We start from the raw sequence: 15979 nt of genomic DNA, 5'->3' as shown, positions 1-15979 counted from the left end.
TGGATGTGAGTACACTGTAGCTATCTTCAGACACACCACAAGAGGGCATTTGATTTCATTACAGATGGTTGAGTGCCACCATGTGGTTTCTGGGAATTGAACTCAGGACCTTTGGGAGAGCAGTCAGTGCCCTTAAGTGCTGAGCCATCTCTCCAGTCCTCCTATCTTGTCTTTTGTGACAGGATTTCATTCTGTAGTCCAAGCTATCCTGAAACTCATCATGATATCAAGTTGGCTCTGAACTCATGACAATCTTCTTGCCTCAGCTTCCCAAGTGTTGGGATTACAGGCAGGAGCTGCCACAATAATCTCTTTTATGTTCTTTGGGCCAATTTTGTATCGTAGGCAAATCTTGCCACCAGTTGTGTGGATCTTTTCTCCTATAAAGAATAGAAATCAGATGCTAGCTAGTTCTGAAGCAGAAGTGAAATTCTGTTCTAGAAAAGGGGTTCTGCTGAGGGCCATGCAGAAGGAATGACAAGTGACTTTAGAACTCATGGAATGTGGCCCATAGGTTACCACAGCCACATGGTTGAGCCTCGGTGTGGCACGGTCCCAAGGATCATGTGTCCTGAGGACTTCGTGCCGCTCTGGTTGCTGTGCTCACATCCTTCTTAATCTAAGAATCATATAAAAACTCTAAACGGCTTCCAGTTCATCACTGGGCAGTATCACTGGCACTCACAACACTAATGCTTGATCTCTTTTAGGCATTGCTGCTGGAGCAGATTAGTGATTCTATAACCACCCTAGAGAAGAACATAGAGATGTAGATTGCCAACAAAGATTGCCATCTTTAGAAAACATTTGGAAAAATAAAATTGTTAGAGAAGCTAGGTTGAGATGTTTTTATTATTGGTTCTGATGTACAAAATCTCAGGGAACAATTTGAAGTTCACAAAGGCACACTCTTATTAGTTGAGCTAGGGACCATTTATGGTCAGGGAACAAGAACAATGGCAGCACTGGCTGACCTGAGTCTCGTTGAGGCCAGACTGGTGATGATTGATTCTTATACCTATTTTTGCCTTCAGCATCCTGATATGATTTATTTATAGTTGCTGATGAGTCGATATACATTCTGAGGCTTTAAGGTAGATATCACTGATTTTTATATAATAAAAACTTTTATATAATAAAAACTTTTATATAAAAGTTTAGATTTGTGATTCTTTTAGGATTCTTACAAGATTACTTTTAAAGATAAATAATAAAATACTCCTTTCTTTGCAACTGCAAATTGCTATTTGCCAGTAAGAGAAACTGGCTGAGAAAACTACCTTGCTTGCTTACACTTTGTTAATCTATAACAAATTGCTCAGTTAGGAATATAGATGGGTTCTTGGGAATACTTTGTTTTCTTTACCTTTACCACATAATGCTATCTCTTGTAGAGGTATTTGGGGGAACACACTGCCTTTTTCGTAATCATTCACTAAAAGAACTAAAACATAATCACATTGTAATTTTATACTGCTTGAAATACTTTGTTGGGATATATAAGCTAGAGAAGAAAAAAATAAAGTATGGGGGTTAGCACCTTGTTCCTTCCATCCATCAACTGTGTGTATGTATGTATATGTATAAGATTTTTATGAGTAAGGGTTAGGACATTATTCCTGCCGTCCATCAATTGTGTGTATGTATATATGTAAATCTTGTCTGGCTGTGTGTTGGAGCTTGCTTCATCCACCAATTGTGTGTATATATGTATCTATGTGTATATAAAATGCTTGGAGCTTGCTTGCTGGAGCTTTGCTCTAACCATTTTATGTGTGAATGTGTATATGTCTGTCTATAGGTCTATATGCATGTATATATGCATATATGAATGTACAAATGTATGCATGTATGTATGCATGTATTATGAATTTGTATGTATGAAGTTATTGGACTCTGCTTTTTGTTTTGGCCACTCAGCATGTGTGTGCGTGTGTGTGTGTGTGTGTGTGTGTGTGTGTGTGTGAATTTTCTCTTTTTCTTCTCAAACTACTTGCTGCCATAGGCAGCAGCCCCTACAGGTATACGGATCCACCTCCATCAGCTGTTCGCAGCACTGACCCCCATCAGCTGCCTGTCTCAGTTTACCTTCTGGTGTCAAAGCTGGTCTTTGGCAGAAGTCATCAGTGTTCCCTAGGCAAAGCCTCTAACAGCACAGGCACTTCATCTTAAGGAGAAGAATCTGAGTATTCAAGCCCTTTCTGTGAAAGCAAAGAGATTTTCAGTGCACAGGCATCACTTTCCACGTTGCTCAAATGTGCTACACTCCAATTAGAGCTTCCCCTTGGAGTGAAGCTCTTTCTTTGCTAATGTTTTACAGTGCAGGTATAAGGAGACTCACACTCCTCTATTAAATTGGTTGCCGCTAGATGATTGGTGCTCTTAACCAGTTTGTCTAGGCTCCCTGTTTTGTTTTGTTTTTTATTTTGTTTTGTTTGTGTCATTATTATAAGTAGTTTCACTTTGCACTTGTCACAGGAAGTTTGGAAGCAGGCTGGCCATTGCATCAGACTCCCTGGTTCCCTAATCAGTTTCACATTGACCACTCCTAGATATGCTAGGGTGGTATTATTGTTGTAAATGGAATCTTTTCACACACAGACACATGGGGGGAGGCAGAGGGAGAGATGTGTGGTGTGCCCACATATATGTGTGCGTGTATCCACATATAATTGCCATATATATATGTATATATATATGTACACACACATATAAATCAAGCTCTATGGATATTTAAGAACTTTTATTTGTAGGGGTATTTTGTTTGTTTGTTTGTTTTTGTTTGTTTGTTTTTCAAGACAGGGTTTCTCTGTATAGCCCTGGCTGTCCTGGAACTCACTCTGTAGATCAGGCTGGCCCTGAACTCAGAGATCCACCTGCCTCTGCCTCCCAAGTGCTGGGATTAAAGGCATGTGCCACCACCGCCCGGCTGTAGGGGTGTTTTTATTCAACAAGTACCTGTTACCATTTCTAAGACTTTTAGTTCAAATTAAGTGTGAAAGCTACATATTACTAAACTTTTGATACCCTTTAAGACAGCCCTTCAGCTGTCCTAAGAAGCAATGTTGTATTTTTGCCTCTATATTTAATCTGTGTATCTATTTTCTTTGTTTTCCTGTTCTTTCTGCCTTAGTGTGAAATCCTGTGGGCCTGAAACATATTCGCATGGACCTTCTTCATCAGTCTTTCTCCTACCTGCTTCCAACTGGTTTTATTCTTGTTTTTCTATTTTACAATGCCTGTTCTCTCTACACAGATCTTGTTGTCTCTTAGTTTCCATGGTAATCATCACTAGGCTCGAATCTGAGCCATGCCTCTGCATGTTGCTTAGGAGGTGCTGTGTAAACACTGGCATAACACTAGGCTCTAATCTGAGCCAAACCATGGCCTGGTCCTTGGGAGGTGCTGTGTAAACACTGGTGGAACCCTAGGCTCTAATCTGAGCCAAACCATGGCCTGGTCCTTGGGAGGTGCTCTGTAAACACTGGCGGAATGCTGTTTATTGCTAACCATGATGTCATTAATTTTAGGCATTCATTTTTCAAAGTTTTGATATATATATATCATAATATATATATCATAAAATATAAAAATTCCACATCTCCACAGAGTTGGTCCTCCAGGCTTTCTCTTCTATAGAGTTTAGGAGGAAATAAATGACCTCCTTTACAAAACAGGGGACAGGTGCCTCATTGGCCTGGATCTTACTGAGTAGGCTAGGCTAGCTGGCCAGTGAGCCCCAACGATTGATCTGTCATCACTTCTCAGTCCCAAGGTTACAAGCATGTGACATTCCTGGGTCTTTATTCTCTTTAGGCAGGTTCTGGAGTTTGAACTCTGGTCCTCATGCTTGACTGGCAAGCACTTTACCCCACTGAGTGACCTCCCAGCCTGTGCAACATTCTGCATATTCTCTGACTAGCTTAAATAGCAATTAAACTATTCTTCATTATGTGCAAGCATGCTCACCTATGAAACATATCTGTGTGAAACTTTACTTTCTGCTTACTTGTTTGGGGACAGAGTGTTGCTATGTAGCCCAGGCTGGCTTGGAACTTCTGCTTCTGCTCCATGGTGCTTGGCTATGAGACGTGCTTATTTGTTTCAGTTTTATCTATGGCCAATCATCCTTGGAATCACTTTTTCTACAAAAATCAGCTCTTCTTCTTCTTCTTCTTCTTCTTCTTCTTCTTCTTCTTCTTCTTCTTCTTCTTCTTCTTCTTCTTCTTCTCTCTCTCTCTCTCTCTCTCTCTCTCTCTCTCTTTCTCTTTCTCTCTCTCTTTATCTCTAGACTTTTCCATTTTTTTTCTTTTAAAGAACAAAGTTGCTATAACCTTATTGATCTGTAGCTAAGTATTTCCGGTATTTTTCTGTCATTTTACCCATTTTGTTGGTCTTATTTTAACTACTTATCAAAACTCTTAAACACTTTTGCTTATTATTTGTATTTTATATGTTTTATTTTGCTTGTTAGGATTATTTTGTTTTTCTAGTTTGGCCAGCCTTGAACTTGCTGTGGAGCTGGAAATGGCCTTGAACTTCTTATCTTCCCAACTCAACCTGAGTTTACAGGTCTGCACCACCACTTCCTGTTTCTGTTTCACCAGGGATTGAATCTAAGGCATCCTGTGCGCCAGGCAAGCCTCTACCAAGTGAGTTACATCTTTATCCTAGACTCTCGGCTTAAGAATTATACCTTTTTTCTTTTCTTTTAAACCAGTGGCACAGAAAACTGCAAACATTTAGTGTACATATCTGGGTGAGTGTGAACATCTGTGCTTACTGTGACACCACCACAACAAACAGGTGCTGAACGTATCCAGCACCTCCAAATTTGCCCTGTGTTATTTTGTGGTTTAGTTTTGTCACGAATGGTTCACATTCCATTTATCTCTTAACATGTTCTAAAGTGCTCAACACCATTTTTTTTTTTTTTTTTTTTGAGACAGGTCTTGTCTGTATAATAGCCTCGACTGTCCTGGAACTCAATTCGTAGACCAGGCTTGCTTTGAACTCACAAAGGTACACCTGCCTCTGCCTCCTGAGTGCTGGGATTAAAAGGAATGTGCCACCACTCCTGACCTCAAAGCTGTATTGTTAGCTATCGGCATTATGCTGTCCCCATGTCACAAGAATGTATTTATCTTCCACTACAGTAACATCAGAGTCATTTGAAAACAATTCTCTGGTTCTTTCTCTTCCCAGCTCTTGTAATTGATTCTGTTCTGTTCAGAATGTATATGAGTTTGATTATATCCCTCAAATGAGTGGGGATGTTTCAATGCTTGGCCTCCTGTGAAGGGCTCTCACTTCCTTTGCTCTCCGTCCTCCAGCCATGTTGTCTGTCTGGCTCAACCTGCCCTTGCAGAGTTGCTTTGCTTTGCAGTTGAGTAAATTTTAACTTTTCTGCCTCCCTTAGGTTTGCTACTTTTTTTTTTCTTATTGCATACTTAATTTATTTCATATTTATGCTCCCCTGATTAGTTTAAGGTTTCTTCTAGAGATTTAATATTTTACCTACTGTCATTGTTGTTTTAAAATGTTGCCTCAGTTGCATTTTATTTTTGTATGTTTTAAAGAGATATCTATTTGAATTTTTATATTCAAATAGATAAATATATTATATTCATTTATTATTAGTTATAGTTTTGTTCCATTATCCCTGAAATATATGACCTGTATTATTTATGCTTTTTATTATTTGTTAAAGTTTCATTGTGTTCTGGTTAGTTTTCTTTTATAACTTTTTTGTTGCTTAAAGATAAGTATCTTCTAAAGTACATAGTTCATGTATATATCAAAAATACTAGGAAAAAATCTATAACAAATATGTGTGTATATGCCACACATGTGCAGGGGTCCACAGGAGTCAGAACAGGGGATAGGGTTCTCTAAAATGGCTTTATAGGTGGTTATAAGTTGGATGTTGGGAACTTAAGTGTTCTCTTCTAGAAGAGCAATCAGTAGTCTTAACAGCTCAGCCATCTCTCCAGCCTTCCCGTCGTTAACTTTGAAATGAAAAGGTTTAGTTTAGAGTTATTTTTGACAGCATCATACAGCATGACTTGCTTTTTATTTTTGGGGGGCCAGGGTGGATTGACAGAACTCCAATGTAAGAATGTATACGAACATTATTGATTGAATGTACAGAAGCATATCTATCTCGTTAGTAAAAGGCAATCCTGTTTTAGCGTCTTGTGACTATGATGCTTGATTTCAGTTGTGAGTCTGAGTAGGGAGTACACTTTAAGATAGGCACCGGTAAGGACTTCCTGAGTAAGATTTCAACTCCTCTGGAAATAGACTGATAATCAGCAAGCGGGATCTCATGAAATTAAAAAGGAATATCAATCAGTGACAAAGCAACCCATAAAACGGGGAAAAAAATCTTTACCAGCTATTCATCTAACAGAAGATTAGTATGCAGAATATATAAAGAACTCAAGAAACTAATCAACAAGAAAACAATTCCAAACATGAAAAGAGAAGACTCATTCTAAACATGAGATATGGAACTAGGCAGAGAGATCTTAAAAGAAGAAATACAAATGGCCAACAAATAGTTTAATTAAAAAAGATTTATTTTATTAATTTCATGTGTGTTGAGTATTTGGCCTATGTGTAAGTATATTCATTGTGGTTGGGGGCGGGGAGGAGAGGGGACTTCTACAGGAGCAAAAAGCACTTTTAATAGTTGAGCCATTTCTCCATCCCTCCCTAAAACCATTTTTAAAAAGTGTTCAACATCATTTGCCAACAGAGGAAGGCAATTGAAATGACTCTGAGATTATATCTGACCTCAGTCAAAATGGTTATCATTAAGAAAAACATGACAATACTGGCCGACATGTATACCCTCAAATACTATTGATAAAAATGTAAATTGGTGCTTACACTATGAAACTCAGTGTGAGTGTCCTGAACATGATAAAAACAGAACTACCTATGACAGACACAACTGTGTCACTGCAGGTCATATACTCAAGAGCCTCCATGTCCTACCACAGAACTACTTGCACATCATATTCCCTGCTACTCTATTGGCAAGAGGTAGGAAATGGAATCAGTCTAGATATTTGTCAACTGATAAATTGTCAATGAAATGTGCTGTATATGTGCAATTTTATTCAGCCCCACAGAAAAATGAAATTATATAAAGTAAATGATGGGTTTCTCTGAAAGGGTAGTGTGAATGCAGTGGTAAGACCTCAGAACCTGGATCCTTTGCCTCTGGCTTCCTCTGCGACCCATTAACCTGATTTCCAGCTTCGGGTTCGCAGAGCTCCATCACTGTTTGGGAAGGAAATGAGGCTGGATTTCAAGTACTCACAGCCTCAAACTAAATTGGTTACATTTGATCCCTCGTGTATCTGAGGAAAAAGAAAGAAGAACAAATACTATAAGGAAGTATTATCCAATGAGGTGACAAAAAACCCAAACCAGAGCTAGGAAATAGAACGTTGATGCCACTTACACGTCTAGGTGAGAAAACGTAAATGAAGGAAAAGTAAGTGATGAATACAAGACTATTTCTTTTCTTTTCTTTTCCTCATAGAGTGCAAATCATTCTGGAAAAACAGAAAAATCCTTCAACAACTGCATTGCAAAGGTAAGACAGTAAGTCATTTTAATGAACTCATTTTGCTGGTGTTACGAATTACATAGCTCTAGAGTACTTGAATAAAACCATTCTCAGCTATGAATGACAGGAAATAGGGACAAGATATGAGAATCAAGGACAGCACACAGCAAGACAAAAAAAAAAAAATCAAACCACTACAAAATGACAAACTAAAATCCCCAGAGAGACAACAGGAGTCATAAGATCACAACAGACCCCAACACTCAGTAATGATAGGGGTCATGGATCTTAAGAGAGAGCTAAGCACTGAGCTAGGAGACACTGCAAGCTAGTTTAACTTGTTCTGAGTCTTGGTATTAGTCAGCAGCCATTGCAAAAAAGCAGCTTCTCTGACCAAGGCTGAGAGCAGTGCTAGCCTATTGGTATAAACACAGAAACTTAGAAGGCAGTTTTACTCGATGTCCATTTAGCCAAACACCTGTAGAATGTTCCTCACGGCAGAGCTCCTGACTCTTCAGCCATAGGCTTTTGAGAAGATTTACAGTACCAGGTATTGTATCCCCTACTGTGGAGCAAACCTCAAATAAAACAGAGAAGTGCTCTATTGCTGACCTTGAATTTTCATTTAAAAAGTTAGGCATGCTGATGTACTCCTTTAATCCCAGAACTCGAGAGGCAGAAGCAGGAAGATCTCTGAGTTTGAGGTCGGCCTGGCCTACGAAGTGAGTTCCAGGACAGCCAGGGATACAAAACTAAACAATAACAACAAAAATGAAACAAAACAGCAACAGTAACAAAAGCCCCAAACCAATGCCAAGCCAAAGCCATGGCTTTGAGAGGATCCAATCATGAAAGGCGCCTCTGTTCAAATTCTTCTAAAATTCTACTTTCCAGTTAACTTATAAAGTGTTAGATTTCTATATGGCTTTTTCATTTATCCTCAGCTTTTGATAACTCTTCTCCTCACCTTCACCTTTCTGTATCCCCCCTCCTTCCTCATTTTAACCCCCCCACTCTCCCTTCACGTCATACATGCTTGCAGGTTTTTACCATACCTCCCAGCTTTAGTATTTTCCCTCTCCCACTTGGCTCTTTTTCTTTCTTTTCTTCTTTCTTTCTTTTCTCCCTCCCTCCCTCCCTCCCTCCCTCCCTCCTTCCCTCCCTCCTTCCTTCCTTTCTTTCTTTCTTTCTTATTCTGGCCTCTGTAAACACTTTCTCCAACTTAAATACAGAAATCTAAAATCTTGAATGAAAGGTCTACACATGAACGGGAACAGAGTGTTCATGTTTCTGGAAGTGTACAATACTTTCCAGTCCCATCCATTTTCTTGCAAACTATATAACGTCACTGTTATGTACTGCTGAGTAAAACTCAGTCGCACGTGGGTACCACATTTTCATTACCCATCAGTCAGCTCACCTCGGCTGATTATATTCCTAGTAATTGTCATTAGAACAGTAGTGGACATGATGTACAAGTGTCTCTGTGGTAGGATATGGAGTCTTAGGGGTATATGACAAGTATTGGCACAGCTGTATCACGTGGTAGTTCTATTTTTAGCTTTCAGAACCCTCCACACTGGCTTTCATGTCAGCACTAATTTACGCTTTCTACGCATTCTCAACACGTGTTGCCGTCTTTATTCTTTATGATAACCATTCTGACTAGGATGAGATGGAATCTCACAATAGTTTTAATTTGCATTCCTCTGATGACTAATGTTGTTGAGCAGTTTTAGAAATGTTTCTTAGCCATTTGAGAACTCTCTGTTCAGTTTCATAGTCCCCTTTCCCTTCATGTTTAGATACTTTAGTTCTTTGCCTAGTACTTTTGCATTTGAATTGTTCTTGGTTTTCTGAGGCTTTATAGTAAATCATTAAGTGATATAGTTGATATCTGTATGAGTTCATGATATAGGTGTATAGAGCTATAATATATGTCCCTTTGAGCTAGCATTGCCTACATTTTATCACTTACATTTTAGTACGTAGTCTTTTGATTGTTATTTAATTCTAGGACATCTAAATTAAAAAAAAAAATAGAAAGCCTCATGAATTTGCATGTCATCCTTGCGCAGGGGCCATGCCAATCTTCTCTGTATTGTTCCAATTTTAGTATATATGCTGCCAAAGCGAGCACTAAATTTTTTTCTTTCTTGATTTTAGATCTCAGTTTGATGTTCCAGTCACCATGCTTCCCAGCCACGATGATGATGGATTTATATTCCTCTGGGGCTGTAAGCTCAAGTAAAGCCATCTTTCTATATGTTGTCTTGATCATGGTATTTTATCACAGAAATAGCAAAGTAGCTAATATAGGAGTCTTTCCTATTTGGTTCTAACCATTTTATCATGAACCCAGAAGGTAAATTCTTATTTTTTTATTTTTATTTTTAAAGATTTATTTATTTATTTTATGTGTATAAGTACACTGTAGCTGTTACAGATGGTTGTGAGCTTTCATTTGGTTGTTGGGAACTGAATTTAGGACCTCTGCTTGCTCTGGTCAACCCTGCTCACTCCGGTTCCTGCTAGCTCTGGCCCAAAAATTTATTTATTATTATAAATAAGTACACTGTAGCTGTTTTCAGACATCCCAGAAGAAGGTGTCAGATCTCATTACAGGTGATTGTGAGCTACCATGTGGTTGCTAGGATTTGAACTCAGGACCTTTGGAAGAGCAGTCAGTGTTCTTACCCACTGAGCCATCTCGCTAGTCCAGATTTTTATTTTATTATTAAAAATTGTTACAGAGTTATGGAAGTAACTCAGTCAGAAAAGTGCTTACTGGCTTAAGATCTCCAGAACTACACTGAACATAGTGGTGTAACCTTTAACTCCAGAATTTGGGAGGCAGAGGCAGGCAGACCTCTGTGAGTTTGAGGCCAGTCTGCTTTCCACAGAGAGTGATCAGTCTGTCAGGTATGTACAGTGAAACTCTGTGTTGAAGAAACAAAATCCCCAGAACCCATGTAAAAACAAAGCAAAACAAATCAAAGCAAAACATGCCCCCTAAACAGGTGTGGTGGTGCAATTTTATAATTTCAGTTCTGGGGAGGCAGAGACAGATCCCAGAGGCTTATCAGCCAGCCAGTGTAGTCTGATCAGTGAGCCCCTGTCTCAACACAATGTGACTGAATCCTGAGGACTGACATCCAGGGTTGAGCTCTGGCCTTCACATGTAGATCTACCTACACATATGTGAACCCACACAAACATATACACACATACACACAACATACACTATTTCAGTCATAATATCCCTATAAGTTATTCCTCATTTTCTAGTGGAACTGTCTATGTACAGGTGATAACTACTATAGAATCATTTAGGACCATAAGAATTTCCACTCAGTCTTGTTGCAGAAATTTAGGTGTTTTTAGAGATAGCTAATCCTCCAGTGTCACTTTGACCATTAGTTAGAAACCTTGTTAGATGCAATGGATTGGTAAGGACTGTAAAATTGTTGAAGTGAATGCTGTGGATTCATTTCTTAGGTGCTTGATAACTTTTGCTCGATATGCTGATTCTGAGATTTCCCCAAGTAACCTATTTCATCTTCATTCCTTATGTAGGGACACTGAGGCTGGGAGCTTGGAATTCCCAAAGTCACATAGACCTTGATCTTAAATCTTTGGGCCACAAATTTTGCTTGCTTGCTTGCCTGCCTGCTTGTTTTGTGGTTTCTTCCACAAGCTCCAACTTTGTGTGTAAAAAAGATATCTGCAATTTTCCTCTGGTGTTTGGTATGAAAACATAAATTGGTTTCTCTTCTGAGCAGCTCCATTGCACTGGGCAGGTAATTTTCTCAGAATTCACCAAATATATTGTTTGTTAAAACAATAAAAGCAACCTTTGTAAGGAGTTAGTTCTAGTGCTATATACTCAACAATACTTTGTTACTTATAAATTTGCTACTGTTGGGATGAGAAAGCCATAAGGGCCAATTCATGGCACCCGTGGGGATACCTGGTATGAGTCAGTTAAAACACAACTGAAATCAGACAGCTTGGGACTGGGAATCAGCACAAAATGGCTAACGATTGATGTCTGGGAAACCAAAAAATAAGTAGTGATGTCACCTGCTATATAACTACATTTTTATGAGGTGTCACTTTTATATGATTCTATATGAATATGACCTTATGATCAGAGGCCCAAGACTTTGCTTTTGCATTTGCCAGCCTGTTTGTTTGTCAGTAAGCCTGTGTGCCTATCACCACGTGGCCTGCGTACACCTTCCTCCACCCCAAAATCCCCAACCACCGCCGTGTGTCATGCCTATGTGTCCTTGCTGGCAGCTGCCTACATAGCAGCCCTCATCTAGAATAAATAAAGTATGTCTTACCTGTCAGTGAATCCTCAAATCTATTCAACCTCTCAGCCTCTCATGACTCTTCTCCTCCTGGCATCAGAGCAATGACCTTAACAGATGACCACATTGTCATGGGCTGAAATGTTTTCTGCTACTGAGGGAGGCAGAGAGGAGCCTGGCTCCCAACCCTGGATGACCCTGGGGTGGGGTGCCTAAAGGGAAGGACTTTCATTGGGATAATTAATAAAGTAATACAATTATAGGTCTTTGAACAGTATTTTGTTTGAAATGAATTATGTTCGTGACACCTCCCCACTGTTATGGTCAGTCAGTCATTGGCAGTACTGATCCTCTGTCTCTGGTTTTGCACAGGGTCACAGCCCCAGCTGTCTCTGACACTGAGGACATCAACTCTGACTTCCGGGGTCTAATTCCTGATGTCCTTCATGCTTTTCCTTTCTCATTCTCTCATTTTCTTATTTCTTCTGTCTATTCTCTTTTCTGCTTGTGTAGAACATCATAAAAGTGGGTCTCAACAGGGCTTTGTCATCCAAGACAGTGGTTACTGTCATGTGCCCTGAATATTGATGGGTTAACTGAGTTTATTCAATGAGCATAAAAACTAAGGATGTCACTTTAATATGTAATATAGGATAGCAATTCTGAAACATGCAGATTAATATAATTCCTTTTATAGCTGCATTAAGATTTTACTCCAAACTGGCTTGGTAACATGCATGTAATCCCAGCACTCAGGATGATGAGGCAGGAGGATTGAAAGTCTAGGATACTCTGGGCTGCTGATGAGTTTAGGGCCAGTCTAGATTACATAACAAGGCCTTGTTTTACAAAACAAAACAGAACTCCATCTCTGGATAGAATTTAGAATGTTTCACATACAAATGCCTACAAAATGGTTGTCCCAGCAGAAAGATCACATTATGGTGTTTGGTGAGAACATAATGGGCTAGTTCTCTAGGTGTTGTGTTGAGGAGTTGATTTTTATATTCTCAAATACAAAAGGACAGATGTCAAGCAAGATGCCATGAAACTAGAGATGCTATAACAGTCTTCTTTCCTGGGTAGATGACTGCCACATTTCTTCAGGGAGATGGGCAAGGGAAAATTTCTATCTATTAGAATCCCTGACTTCCTGCACCCATGAGTAAGAGCATCAGGAATGACCCCACTCCAAGTGATTTGAACTTTCATGAGGATCAGTGGGGTAAGCAGAAGAGGTATTAGATGTAATTATGAGGTGGTGCCTATTAGCTCTGTGAAACTGGCCGCCACCTGCCCAATTGGAAGCTTTGATCAGGGAGTAGTATTCAGGACATTGGCATCTTCAACAGGCTTGCCAAAATCCCAGTGCGTGTCAAAATCATTAGTGCTGTTACTGACTCTGCATGACATCTCCTGATGGAAGCTGGGCTGGAAGGGAAGGCAAACACCCTTTGCCATTAGAGTAATATTCCATTATGAACTCGGCAATGGAGCAATGGAGGAGTATGCCCTGCCTAGGGAGGCAAATCTAAGAAACTTAAGGAGATAGACTAGAGATTAGACAGCCTGTGGACAAGTCTTAGCTCTGCCTGCAAAATCCCAAGTGCCCTTCCCTAGAATTCATATTGTCTATCAACAGACACGAGTGTGTTACTTCATAATATGATGTTTAGGCATCCTTAAAAACAGGTCCCTGAGGTGTGGTTTAAGGTTCTGTGCCCCAGTGTAGGGGAATGCCAGGGCCAATAAGTGGGAGAGGATGGGGTGGCAAGCATGGGGAGGGGGGAGCCAACAGGGGTTTGTTCTTGTTGTTTTTGTTTGTTTGTTTGTTTGTTCCTGGGAGGGGAAACTGGGAAAAGAAAAATCATATGACATGTAAATAAAGAAAATATCTAATAATAATAATAATAAAAAGGTGTCCCTGGGCTGGTGAAATAGCTCAGCGGGTAAGAGCACTGACTGCTCTTCCGAAGGTCCTGAGTTCAAATCCCAGCAACCACATGGTGGCTCACAACCATCTGTTAAGAGATCTGACATCCTCTTCTGGTGTGTCTGAAGACAGCAACAGTGTACTTATTTATAATAAATAAATCTTAAAAAAAAAAAAAGTGTCCCAAGTCCAGTCCACCACAGGGTTAGAGAGTTTTGACTGTTCGTTCCTCATGCTGCCGCTGGGTGGGCATCGGGCTCTGACAGGTCGCAGGACCCCACTCCAGGAGTGGGAAGCACACTCTGAAGTCCCCAGGGAACTACCAGAGTTGGCTGGGGGTTCCAGCCTGCACAGAGGCTGAGGACTACAGGTTCTCATGCTCTTGGGCACCCCAGACGCCTCTGGATGCCACGGAAGAGCTGAGGACAGAGTGCCTCCCACCCTAGGCTGGATCTAGCCTGGGGCTGAAGGGGAAAGAGGGGAGGATAGCTCCAGCTTGGGTCCGTAGGGGAGGAGAGTGTCCTTGGCTTGCAGCTCAGCTTGGCAGAGACTGTGGCTGAGAGCCAAGGAGGCCTTCTGCAGGAGATTAGATGCGGCTCTTTAGAGGAAGACCCGCTCCATTGTTCCCCACGGATTTCTCGGTGAGAAGAGGCAGTCCATGGCTTTAAAGCATTTATTGTTATGATGGAGAGTGAAACTGTAACCCCCTTTCTCAGGGTGGGTCTGAGGTTAAATACCTTTTGCAGGGAGGGTGTCTGGGAAGGGGAGCTTAATTGGCTAAGCCCTTCAGACCTTTAGATGAGGCTACATGATCTGTGATCACATCCTCTACGGGGTGGCGGGGGTGGGTGGGGGGTTGCCCTACAGGACTGATGGCCACAGAATTTTGGAGAGCTGAGGCCTCGTGTCAGGAGACTGGTGTCTAGGAGCGTGGCAAATGCCTACCGGTCTTGGAGAGTTCTCTGTTGGGTCTCTGGGGTTTTAAACTTAGTTCAACCAGAAATTAGGCTGCCTTTCACAGTCCCACACTGAGGTATTGTTCAGGGTCACTTGGTGAACTTGAGTTTTTATGCAACTTGTTTTACATTTATTTTATGTGTATGAATGTTTTGCCTGCATATATGCAGGTGAACCCTGTGAATGGCTGGTGAATGTCAGAAGAGGCCTTTGGGTTCTCTGGAACTGAAGTTACAGATGTTGAGTAACCATATGGGCCTCTGCAAGAACAACTGTTCTTAACCAGTTAGCTATCTCTCCATCCCCTTTATGCAACATTTTTTTTTTAACAGATGCATAAAATATATCACAGAGAGGTTAAGGGAGTTGCCCAAAGACACACTGCATCTAAACAGATCAACAACTGAGGCTACCCCGGGCACAGTCTGGACCCAGAGTCTGTGTTCCTTGTCACTATTTCTTGTTTACTCAGTTCTTAGACAATTGCATCCAGACATTTTGGGGAGGAGCTGTGAATTTTTATTCTGCATTGTTACAATAGTTGTGTGTGTGTGTTGGGGGGGGAGTCATGTACTTTAAATGCTACAGAAATGCCACATGGTTTGCTGGACAATTTCACATATATCATTTATTTAAGCAAATAAGAATTTATTAAAACATAATATCCAAATCACAAGTGTACTCCTTAATGTAAGCTCCCCTTCCCAGACACTCCTCCCTGCAAAAGGTATTTAACTTCAGACCCACCCTGAGAAAGGGGGGGTACGGTTTCACTCTCCGCCATGACCTTAATGAATTATCACAAAGTTAACACTCTCATGTTATCGCCACCCTAGAATGTCATCTCATGCCTGTTAAGTCCCCGTATTGCATATATTCTGCCCTGTCCCTGCATCCTAGTAATGGCATTATTCTGATTTCTAGCACTACAACTTAGCTTCTCCTCTCATTGTAAACTTATGTAAATGTACTCATTCAGCATGAAGGGTTTTGTGTCTGGCTCTGTTTTGTTCAGTGAAACTCTGTCAGTGCACACAGGTTTAATTCTTTTGGTTCCGTTGTTGTACATCTATTCACAATATGCATAGAACACAAACATATTTTTTATTTTTATTTTTTCAGTTGGTGGACCTTTGGATTCTTTTCTCTTTTGAGCTGTTGTAAACCATGCTGGTAAGATTTTTTTTTTTT

The 15979-nt window shown here is 40.4% G+C and overlaps 1 non-coding gene across 1 annotated transcript; it reads right to left on the bottom strand.

The window, feature by feature from the left end:
* Nucleotides 1-9615: 9615 nt before the first annotated feature.
* LOC116094479 lies at nucleotides 9616-9718 on the bottom strand. The gene has a single exon (XR_004120138.1). It is a non-coding gene; the product is annotated as a U6 spliceosomal RNA (small nuclear RNA).
* Between the last annotated feature and the right edge of the window lie 6261 nt (nucleotides 9719-15979).

The sequence above is a fragment of the Mastomys coucha genome, unplaced genomic scaffold, assembly GCF_008632895.1.
Source record: "Mastomys coucha isolate ucsf_1 unplaced genomic scaffold, UCSF_Mcou_1 pScaffold16, whole genome shotgun sequence".
In the NCBI taxonomy this organism is placed as follows: Eukaryota; Metazoa; Chordata; class Mammalia; order Rodentia; family Muridae; genus Mastomys; species Mastomys coucha.
The sequence above is the reverse complement of the archived record's forward strand: the minus strand, read 5'-3'. Positions and strand labels throughout refer to the sequence as shown.